We start from the raw sequence: 10,851 nt of genomic DNA, 5'->3' as shown, positions 1-10,851 counted from the left end.
TTCATTCACTGGGCCATCTCACCAGTGTCAGTATTAAGTCTGATTAGTGAAGTGTCCCTAACACTGATCCGTACAGACTGCTACTTACCAGTAATTGCTGGTCCTCCGTTTTCGTTTTTGTTTTAATGTATTCAGGCAATAAACCCAGGACCTGACCAGTCATTTTCACCTCAGATGTAAATGAATGACAAAAGTAGAAATTGCAGGCTTGGCACAATTATTTTCTGATACTCATTTAGGATTTCAGAGATGAAACTGTATACGGTCTCCAGGTGGTCTCCACTCCATCTGAGGATGTGTGGTAGCTTGAAAAGAGAGTCCGGTATGGCCCGGCGGTGGTGGCTCACGCCTTTAATCCCAGCACTCGGGAGGCAGAGGCAGGCGGATTTCTGAGTTCGAGGCCAGCCTGGTCTACAAAGTGAGTTCCAGGACAGCCAGGGCTATACAGAGAAACCCTGTCTCGAAAAACCAAAAAAAAAAAAAAAAAAAGAAAGTCCGGTATGCTGCTGGTCAAGATACAAGATAGGGACCAAGATGACTCAGCACTTGCTGCGCAAGCCCGACAACCTGGTCTGTCCCCAGCACCCAGGTAAAGACTGGGGGAGAGCCAGCTCCACAAAGCTCTGACCTCCACACAAACACCTCCACTTCTGTATTAGTCAGGGTTCTCTAGAGTCACAGAACTTATGGATAGTCTCTATATAGTAAAAGAATTTATTGATGACTTACAGTCGGCAGCCCAATTCCCAACAATGGTTCAGTCACAGCTGTGAATGGAAGTCCAAGGATCTAGCAGTTACTCAGTCTCACACGGCAAGCAGGCGAAGGAGCAAGAGCTAGACTCCCTTCTTCCAATGTCCTTATATTGTCTCCAGCAGAAGGTGTAGCCCAGATTAAAGGTGTGTTCCACCACACCTTTAATCCCAGATGAAAGGTGTAGCCCAGATTAAATCTCCTTAAACTAGGAGATTTAATCTTCTGGAATCCATAGCCACTATGTCTCAAGATCTCCATACCAAGATCCAGATAAGGATCTCCAAGCCTCCAGATAAGGGTCACTGGTGAGCCTTCCAATTCTGGATTGTAGTTCATTCCAAATATAGTCAAGTTGACAACCAAGAATAGCCACTACAATCCACCCCTTGTCAACTTGACACAAATAATATCCCATGTTTACATGAAACAATAACAAGGTTGTGAATACGCCTAACATGATATAACTATCCCTCGTACAATCGCAAACGCATTTGTAAATTTACAATGGGGCATTCATATTACTTTATAATCCTCGTTTCTGCAACTGGTTACGTGGCCTTAATTGATATTTATAACTACCTTCCTCTACTACCCATTCTGTATTTCCTTCACCTTCGGCCAGCACCTCAGCAGGTCTTGGCTCTTTTCCTGGAGGATTGACCCATACCTTCATTCCTGATGGGTCTGCGTCCTTTGTCATCCTGCTTGGATTAGGCTGTTGTAGTTTCCCATTGACTTTAATCACAGGACATGGTAGTACTAGGAGACGCCCTAAGGGATCTCCTACACTCCAGACATAATCTTGCTTACCTCCATTGTGAAGAGGTAATCCAATTTCCCCATGGTAATCTGGATCTATCACTCCTCCTAACACGGTTATTCCTTTTTTAGCCTGTTGGTTTAAGGGCATTAGAAGCCCAAAATGACCAGGGGGAAGTCTGAGCTTCCAATTCAATGGAATGTTTGTTGTAGCTCCTGGTAGGAGCACTCCCCTCTCTGGAGATAAAACTTCTAAGCCAGCAGAACCTAGAGTTATGGGGACAGGAAGCAAAAATTTTCCTAGAGGGTCACTAGGAGTGATAGTAAGTGGAACTATTCCCTTTTCCACCCCTTGATTCCTGGACCCATGAATCCTGGCTATGGGTGAAACTGTACCATATATTGAGCGCTGATTCAAAGCATATACTGCCTTCTGAAGAACTCTACCCCAGCCTTCCAAGCTGTTACCAATGAGTTCAAAGTGGTTGCTACTTCCCGCTCACTTGGTCCAATCAGCATAATGTCATCAATATAGTGCACCAATGTGATATTTTGTGGAATATCCAAACGATCAAGATCCCTTCTAACTAAATTATGACACAGGGCAGGAGAGTTAATATATCCTTGAGGCAAAACTGTGAAGGTATACTGTTGGCCTTGCCAACTGAAAGCAAATTGCTTCTGGTGGTCCTTATGGACAGGTACTGAGAAGAAGGCATTTGCCAGATCAATAGCCGCATACCAGGTGCCAGGAGATATGTTAATTTGCTCAAGTAACGAAACTACATCTGGTACAGCAGCTGCAATTGGAGTTACTACCTGATTTAGTTTTCGATAATCAACTGTCATTCTCCATGATCCATCTGTTTTCTGCACTGGCCAGATAGGAGAGTTAAATGGAGATGTGGTGGGAACCACCACCCCTGCATCTTTCAAGTCCTTGATAGTGGCAGTAATTTCTGCAATGCCTCCAGGAATACGATACTGTTTTTGATTCACTATTTTCTTTGGCAGAGGCAACTCTAAAGGCTTCCATTTTGCCTTTCCAACCATAATAGCCCTCACTCTACAGTTCAGGGAACCAATATGAGAATTCTGCCAGTTTCTGAGTATATCTATCCCAATTATACATTCTGGAACTGGGGAAATCACCACAGGATGTGTCCGGGGACCTACTGGACCTACTGTGAGTCGGACATCAGTCAAAACTCCATTAATCACCTGCCCTCCATAGGCCCCTACTTTAACTGGAGGGCCACAATGTTTCTTGGGATCTCCTGGGATCAGTGTCAACTCGGAACCAGTATCCAGCAGACCCCGAAAAGTCTGATTATTTCCTTTTCCCCAGTGTACAGTTACCCTCGTAAAAGGCCGTAGGTCCCTCTGGGGAAGAACTGGAGAAAGGGTAACAGCAAAACCTTTGGGTGTCTTATCAGGATACTTCCTCAGGGGAACCTGGCCACCCCTTCATTCAAGGGGTTCCGGATCTGCAAACTGGCTCAAGTCTGGGAATTGATTCACTGGCCGAGATTGCTGTTTACCACGAACTACTGTAGCCTTTCTTTCATTTGTTTGAGAATTTTTTTGCTTATACAGATCAAACAAATATGCAGTAGGCTTCTTATGTATTTCATTCCTGGAAACACCATGATTGACTAGCCAGTACCAAAGGTCCAAGCGAGTCATGCCATTATAAATTTCACCTCTCCTGTGCTGACCATTACTGGGTCTGTCATTATAAACATTCTTTTGCCTACGCTGTCCATTATAATAACTAGGATCACCTTGTCTCTGGCGATTCAATGCTGCCACCTGGCCCTTGTTACCTCGGAATCCAACTAAACCCAGTGAATTTAATTCATCTAATTGAGCAGAAGCATCTCCAATGCTAAGATCTGGCACAAGGAAAAGGGAAAGAACAAAACCCTTCAAATGTGCTGGTGCCCCTCTCACCAATTTGCGTCTTATAGAGCTGGTGAAGGGCATATCTTCTGGACCTTCCCATTGTGGACAATTAGGCTTTACACAATATATCCACTCTAGCATTGCAATTTCCCTAAGTCTTAAAATCCCTTCATCAACACTAAGCCACGGAATATCAGGCATCTCCAAGTCATTTCCTGTAGGCCATCTTTTGATAAACACCTCAGCCAACCATTCAAACAAACTTTTGACACCTTTTTTAACCATGCGAGCTTCCGTATTAAACCTAGAATCTCCACTCAGAGGGCCCATGTCAATAAACTCAGCCTGCTCTAGTTTTATGTTCCTTCCACCCTTATCCCACACCCTTAAAATCCATTCCCATACATATTCACCAGGTTTCTGCTTGAATGAATTAGCAAACTCATTAAGCTCCTTAGTAGTGTAGCGAATTTCCTCATGGACTACACTTTCTACCTCCCCTCTAGGAGCCTGTTTTGCTTTGAGTCTTGTTACAGGTCTAGAAGAAACTATTGGTGGGCCTTGAGAAACATCAGTATTGAAAGTCATTGCTGGTTTATCAGACTCTGTAAAATTAATTTCCTCATGTGGGGAAGGCATTATTTCAAGGGGTGGGGCTGAGGGTACTACTTCCTCAGGTGGGGCAAACTCTTGAGAATCTGAAGATTCAAAATTCTCAGCTTCAACATGGTCTTCCCACACATCTCCGTCCCATGTTATAGGATCCCATTCTTTGCCAATTAGTGCCCTTACTTTAACTGTCGACACACTCTGAGGCTGAGACTTAAATTTTCGCTGTAGTTCAGCCAACCTTACAATGAGGGTTTCAGTTTGATTTTCTGCAACTTGAGCTCTATTGCTGCAAGAGAGAAGATTCTCTTCAAGGACACACTTAGCAACTTTTAGATCGTTTACTTGTGTCTGGAGCCTTTCGATTTTATCACACAACTCCTTCCTTTCATTCATCATTTTTTCCCCAGATACTAAGAGCAGCCAGCCAGTAAAATCATTTTCTGATTTTTTCCCCATCTTGTAGAAAGCTTTGTGCACTGAATCACCTAAATCATTAAGAAAATCAAGGGCATTAGCTTCTTTAAGTTTGAAATATAATTTCAACCATGGGTCTTCAAAATTCTCTGAGCTCCCAGGAGGGAGAGAATCTGGAGAGGTTTCAGTACTTGAAAGTGCTGGTGGCTCAACAAGCCAATTCCAGTATTTTAAAAGATTCATCCTTGTACTTCTGTTACTCTAGAACCACTCCTGGTACCAACTTCTGTATTAGTCAGGGTTCTCTAGAGTCACAGAACTTATGGATAGTCTCTATATAGTAAAAGAATTTATTGATGACTTACAGTCGGCAGCCCAATTCCCAACAATGGTTCAGTCACAGCTGTGAATGGAAGTCCAAGGATCTAGCAGTTACTCAGTCTCACACGGCAAGCAGGCGAAGGAGCAAGAGCTAGACTCCCTTCTTCCAATGTCCTTATATTGTCTCCAGCAGAAGGTGTAGCCCAGATTAAAGGTGTGTTCCACCACACCTTTAATCCCAGATGAAAGGTGTAGCCCAGATTAAATCTCCTTAAACTAGGAGATTTAATCTTCTGGAATCCATAGCCACTATGTCTCAAGATCTCCATACCAAGATCCAGATAAGGATCTCCAAGCCTCCAGATAAGGGTCACTGGTGAGCCTTCCAATTCTGGATTGTAGTTCATTCCAAATATAGTCAAGTTGACAACCAAGAATAGCCACTACACCTGCACATACCACATTCACAATAATAGTGCAATTTAGCTTTTAACAAGAATGACATTATTGAGAACTGAGTATGTAGCTAATAGGTGGAGTGTGTGATAAGCATCTATAAAGCCTTGGGTTCAATTTCCAACACTTCCTCCAACCCAATTATTTTAAGATTTTGTTTTGTTTTTACAATTTATATGAGGAGGTATGTTTGTGTGGGGAAATGTTTGTATGTGTGTGTGTGTGTGTGTGTATGCTCACAAGCATGGGGGTGCCCTTGAGATCCAGAGGAAGGTATTGGATCCTCTGCAGGTAAAATTATAGGCAATTGTGAGCTGCCCACTGTAGTGCTGGGAACTGAACGCTCTGAAAAAGCAGAAATTGTCCCTAACCCCTGAGATCTTAAGCCAGGCAGTGGTGATGGACGCCTTTAATCCCAGCACTTGGGAGGCAGAGGCAGGCAGACTTCTGAATTCGAGGCCAGCCTGATCTACAAAGTGAGTTCCAGGACAGCCAGGGCTATACAGAGAAACCCTGTCTCAAAAAACAAAACAACAACACCCTGAGATTTCTCTCCAGACACTCCCACCACCAACCACCTCTAGTTTCTCAAAACACTTACTGCCTCTAACTGAGCTTCTGCATTTAAAGTTAAAACTTAATTGAATTTTTATGGTTTTCAAAAGAAATGATAGATTCTCTTTGTTCTGAGGAATGGCAAAAACCTCTAGGTTTTCCAGAAATTATTCTGAACACCAAATGCTGGAACTAAACGGGCTAGTGGGCTACACTGGCACTCTGGCATTCTGTGTGGTGCAGGACTAGGCCAGTTGAAATGTTGATGCTGTTTGGTTTTACAGAAAAGTACAAAGACAAAGGAAGGCCACCTTCAACACGAGTTTGGACTACATTGTGCCTTAGGAGAAGGGTGAGGTATCAGCCTGGCAGAGTGTCAGGCACAGCAACCACACTGTGTGGCTTCTGTGGTCGGTAACTGACGCTCCCGGGCTCAGTGTTTGCTTCCGTGACTCATCTGGGTCAAGCAGAGGGCAGGGTGTAGGGAGATGGTGCTGAAGGAAATGGCATTTAACTAGTAAAGCCCTTTTCTAAAATTATTATTGATTTCATGCACTTAAAATGCAGTTTATCTTTAAAATTTAATTTTCAATAATCAGAGCTGGAGAGATTCTCAGTATTTAAGAGCACTGGCTGCTCTTCCAGACTACTTAGGTTCAGTTCCCAGCACCTCCAGGGCAGCTCACAACTGTTTATACACTCAGAACCAGAGGCTCTGATGCACTCTTCTGGCCTCTTCAGACATAAGTATACATGGTATACGTCTTATACCAAATATAAGACGTATATTTGGTAGACAGATATACATACAAGAAAATACCCATACACATAAAATAAACAAATCTTTAAATAAAAAAGAAGAAAATTTTGAATAATCTTGCAATAGGACATATGGTTTTTCCATTGATTAAACAGATAAGCTGGTTAAAATGAACCCCACTTCACAGCTCAGTTAGAATTTTATGAAAGATTCGCGATCCTTACAATCATTTACAACAGTAATCTCGAGCCAGAGAATGGCTTTTGCCTACCATACTACTAACATCTCTCTCTCTCTCTCTCTCTCTCTCACACACACACACACACACACACACGTACCATGTGCACACGTGCAGAGAATTGCTTGCCTTTAATCAAAGCACTCACTCTGCTAAGAGCAAGAGACAATGATTCAGGCATCCTTATCACAGAAGATGAATTTTGTCAGTTCTCAAACTACAGCTACTTCACTAGGACATTCATTTAAAAAAAAAAAAGATTTATGTATTATATATAAGCACACTATGGCTGCCTTCAGACACACCAGAAGAGGGCATCAGATCTCATTACAGATGGTTGTGAGCCACCATGTGGTTGCTGGGAATCAAACTCAGGACCTCTAGAAAAGCAGCCAGTGCCCTTAACCGCTGAGCCATCTGTCCAGCCCAGGACATTCATTTCTAACTGACCCAAGAGGTAGTCTGAAGAAAGTGGGAAAGATGACTCAGTAGGTAAAGTCACTTGCCACTAAGCTTGACAGCTCGAGTTAGGTCTCCAGTACCCAAATGATGGAAGGCAAGAATAAGCAAACAAACCCATGCAAGTTGTTTCCTGACCTTACATGGGCACCATGTTTCATGCACATGGGCACATATGGGAACACACACACACACATACATATACACACACAGAACTAGCTAGAGAGAGAGAGAGAGGGAGAGGGGGAGAGAGGTGGGTGGGTGGATGGGTAGGTGGACAGATGGACAAACTGACAGACAGACAGATAAAATAATTTTAAAAGAAAGTTTTAGAGTAATGGCTTCTTACATTTTCCTTAATTATAACTCCTTAGTGATTTCAATACATCTTATTTTCATTTGCACATTTAGTATTCATTAGAAAATGTATAATGAAAAAAGGTTATCAAGCTACTAATTGAGGATTAATTTATAAAGTGTTAATTAACAAGATAATATTTTAAAAAATAATAGCTATATATAAGGCATGTCTAATCTACTTATAGACAGACCACGTTATCTAATGTTCTTTTGGTTTCAATAACAGAAATAGAATCTGGTCTGAGTAGATTACAAGCAGTGAAGCATAGTGGTACTTCTCTGAGGCTGAGGCAGGGAAATAGTATGTTTGAGGCCACCCTGGACTACAGAGTAAGTTACAGATCAAGATGGGCCATGTGACAAGCCCCTGACTCTTAGGGTATAGCTTGGTGTTAGAGCATGTACAGAATATGCATAAAGCTCTGGGGTTCAAATGCCCCCCAAAATTAAAACTTAATCAGGTAAGAGCTCAACACTAAATCATGAGAATGGAAGGTCATGGCTGTGTTGAAGGCCGTGACTATCGTCATTTCAACAGCCCAGATTGCCTTAGACTGAGCAACAGCTTGGCTCAGCTTGGTTACGTTAATTATGGGAGAACAGAGGATACTAACGTAGCTGCTGGAGGCCACCTCTGGGGATTCCGTTTGGAGTCAGTATCTACATTTCATATTTTTATTCACTTAAGTTTTACCTTTCTGAGTAAGTCCCTCTGAGTAGGGACTCAAAACTGTCCTTTTGCTAGAGGGCTGGCTCAAGTTTGGGGGCTGGCATCCCCAAAACTTGACATTCCTTGTCTCGTGTCCTGACACTTGTTCCTCTTCATTGCTTCAGAAGTGGTCAAAATTAAGGGGAGAATATGATTTTTCATTATGTGGTAGAAAACATTTTATGGTGGAGAAACTTCCTTCTGAGAGATGAAAATGACAGACAGAACAATTAATCTGGTGTTTTTAAAAAAAAAATGGAGGCGGTAGTACACCCTTTAAATCCTAGCACTTGGAAGGCAGAAGCAGGCTGACCTGTGTGAGTTCTAGGACAGCCTGGTCTGTAGAGCGAGTTCTAGGTTAGCCAGGGCTGCATAGTGGAACAACCCTGTCTTGAAAAACAACCAAAAATAAATAATAAATAAATAGATAAAATGGAAGAATAACCGAGGGTTAAGAACCTGAACTGAGCCTTTTCGCTGGGCAATTCTCCTGTATGGGAGGCAGTCACAGTGCCCAACCAGAATGGCATGATCCTGAGGCCCCACTTCCACAAGGATTGGCAGCAGCGAGTGGACTCTTGGTTCAACCAGCCAAGATCCGCAGACGCAAGGCCTGGAAGACAAAAGTGCGCCACATTGCCCCTCATCCCCGTGTCTGGCCCCACCAAGCCCATCATGAGGTGCCCTACAGTTAGAGACCACACCGAGGTCCGGGCTGGCAGGGGCTTCAGCCTGGAGCAGCTCAGGGTGGCTGGTATCCACAAGAAAATAGCTCACACCATCGGCATCTCTGTGGACCCAAGGAGGTGAAACAAATCCACTGAATTGCTGCAGGCCACGGTGCAGCGCCTGAAAGTGTACCGCTCCAAGCTCTTACTTTTCCCAGGAAGCCTTCTGCTCCCAAGAAGGGAGACAGCTCTGCTGAAAAACTTAAATTGGCCACCCAGCTGACAGGATCCATAATGTGTACAAAAAGGAAAAGGCCAGAGTCATCACCAAAGAAGAGAAGAATTTTAAGGCTTTTGCCAGTCTCCGCATAAGCCCGTGCCAGTGCCTGGCTCTTTAGCATCCAAGCAAAAAGTGTGAAGGAAGAGGCTGAAGAGCAAGATGTTGAAAAGAAAAAGCAAAGCAGGGTTGGAGAGTTGCAATAAAATTTCCATGGGAAAAAAAAAAAAAAAAAAAAGAAAAGAAGACCTGAACTGAATGTGCGTGACACCATCCCATAAGCTGATGGCTGGACAGGATAAAGGGGCAAAGGGACAAAGCTTGGGGCTCAGGCATTCTCTGCCTCTTGGCTGCACCATGTCCAGCCATTAGAACCTGAAATCATGAGCAAATTAAACATTCCTTAAGTTGTTTGTGTCAAATGTTTTGTTACAGTGACAGAAAGTTTATCTAAAACAGAAGGCCTCGTGCTTTCCTCTTGGCATCTTTTATTGGCAAGCCCAATTCACCAATCTCCCAATATTAGATGTATAGTGAAGACTGTAGATGCCCTGCCCAGAGTCTCTGCATGCATGTGATCCTGCCATCTTTTCAGAGTGTTGGCTCCTAATGGCTCAGACCTACTCCCTTCTATGGAAACCTATTGCAGGACCCTGTGACTATGTTATCTGCTCAAAACCCTGTTTCTAGTTGTGTTGTGACTCAGCACACACCTTTAATCCCTCCGGCTGGAATACAGATTTGCCCTTAGCACACACCTTTAATCCCAAACAATGAAGGTAAAGTTAGTTTATAAAAGGAAGCACCGTGTTTGAAAGTGATGTCTAATTGAGTGGCAGAAGATTAGAACAGATTGCCTAAGTTAGTTGAGGCCAAGCAGAGAAATTCAGTCAGGGGATAAGGAGAAGGCAGATTAAATCAGTTAGCATGGAGAGAAGTTTGAGCCAGAACAGCTGAGTTGAACCAGCCAGCCAGAGATGAGAAAGAACTAGAAAGGGTGAGCTATTTCAGCAGCAAGTCTCCAGAAAACATTCTACACCTAGATTAGATTGTGTAGAGGCTAGGAGTATCCAGGGCCAGGTCTAGGTTAGCTGACTGAGGCAGTAACCTTGGGAGACAACAATACAGGAGAATAAAGTATATACATTTACAGAAACTACCTTCAATCAAATGAGGGTCAACTCACTCAGAAGGTTACATCTTCCAACCAAGAGAAGATCTTCATGCTTGAAACACCAAAACCTGACACATATACACAGTGCACGCATCTCTATATAGAGCCAACATAGAGAAGCTATAATTTATAATTAAAACATTGAATAACAGCATCATAGAATGATTTTATATTATTTTTGAATAGAAGAAAATAAAAGGAAAATTTCGGATTATAAAACATTCTTCCCCAGAACAAATTTTTTTTTAATCACCTAACTGGGTCTATGTGACAAGTGTGTTCAGTGACAAGCGATGTGTAATGCCTGTTGCACCAATAATGGATAGAATTAAAAGAAAACCCAGTGTTTGAAATCACAGCCACAGAGCAATGACACATGTGGAGTATTTAGGACTGTAAAGTGAGTGGCTCTGGGAAGCATGCAATTC

General features: G+C 42.9%; 1 pseudogene; it reads left to right on the top strand.

The window, feature by feature from the left end:
• Positions 1–534: 534 nt before the first annotated feature.
• On the top strand, positions 535–9,455 carry LOC110294863 (large ribosomal subunit protein eL13 pseudogene; annotated as a pseudogene).
• Positions 9,456–10,851: the final 1,396 nt, after the last annotated feature.

This window comes from Mus caroli, unplaced genomic scaffold, assembly GCF_978045245.1.
Source record: "Mus caroli unplaced genomic scaffold, Mus_caroli_1 scaffold_4, whole genome shotgun sequence".
Taxonomy (NCBI): Eukaryota; Metazoa; Chordata; class Mammalia; order Rodentia; family Muridae; genus Mus; species Mus caroli.
The sequence above is the reverse complement of the archived record's forward strand: the minus strand, read 5'-3'. Positions and strand labels throughout refer to the sequence as shown.